Below are 1,024 nucleotides of genomic sequence, written 5' to 3'. Positions count from 1 at the left end.
CAGGTAAAGGATAAAGACCTCCTTTACATTTACCTTCAAGAATTGTTTTCTTCGTGAGCTGATCCTTAATCAAGAAGAAATCAGGGTGAAATTCAAGGAAAGCTCTATTATCAGTAGCAAGGTGATGAACGGAAACAAGATTTTTTTTGGCTTTAGGAACATGAAGAACATTGTTCAAGTGTAAAGGATGACTAGGGGTATGAACAATAGCATGCCCAATGTGATTAATGTTCATACCTGCGCCGTTGGCGGTGTGAATCTGATTGTTGCCATTGTATTTGTCATGAACCGTCATCTTCTCTAATTCACTTGTGATGTGATCAGTAGCACCAGTATCGGTGTACCAATTCGTGTCAACTCCATATGAGTGGGTGGCAGCACTTGCTGTCTTCTCCTGAGGAACATAATTCTCATCACAGCGATGCCAGCAGATATTGGTGGTGTGCCCTTGAGACATACTTGGCACTTGGGCCTTTTCTGCCCATAGTTGCCACCACCACCATTGGGGGTGCCACGCCCCCGACCACCATTGCCGCGACCGCTGCCACGGTTTGGTGGCCCTCCACGACCATGATTTCCATTATTATTATTATTACCCCCACGTCCTCTAGACACAGAGTTTACATATGACTAAGCACCGCCTTGCAATAGATCAAGGCATTGCTCAAAACTTATCAACTGATTTAACAGGTCACTATAGGAGATTGGTTCAACCCTAGCCAAAACAGTAGAGACTACAGGGTTGTACTCAAGATCTAAACCGGTCAATATATATATGAAACTAGTTCTTCATCTCCTAACGGCTTCCCTGCAGTAGACATGTCGTCGGCGAGGGACTTCATCTTGCCGAGGTACTCATTGATGGTCATGCCACCCTTCTTCATATTAGCCAACGCGATGCGCGTATTCACCGCACGTGTCCACGTCTGGGAGGAGAAAATTTCTTCAATGGACGACCACAGCTGGGCTGCCGTCTTTGCCGTAGCGACTTGCTTCAGGACGTCACACATCAAGGTGGTCAGCA

At 46.2% G+C, this 1,024-nt stretch overlaps 1 non-coding gene across 1 annotated transcript; it reads right to left on the bottom strand.

The window, feature by feature from the left end:
• Positions 1-662: 662 nt before the first annotated feature.
• LOC120668260 lies at positions 663-803 on the bottom strand. The gene has a single exon (XR_005672356.1). It is a non-coding gene; the product is annotated as a small nucleolar RNA Z247 (small nucleolar RNA).
• Positions 804-1,024: the final 221 nt, after the last annotated feature.

Source organism: Panicum virgatum, chromosome 3N (assembly GCF_016808335.1).
Source record: "Panicum virgatum strain AP13 chromosome 3N, P.virgatum_v5, whole genome shotgun sequence".
NCBI classification, from domain to species: domain Eukaryota; kingdom Viridiplantae; phylum Streptophyta; class Magnoliopsida; order Poales; family Poaceae; genus Panicum; species Panicum virgatum.
This window is presented reverse-complemented; position numbering and strand designations above follow the sequence as displayed.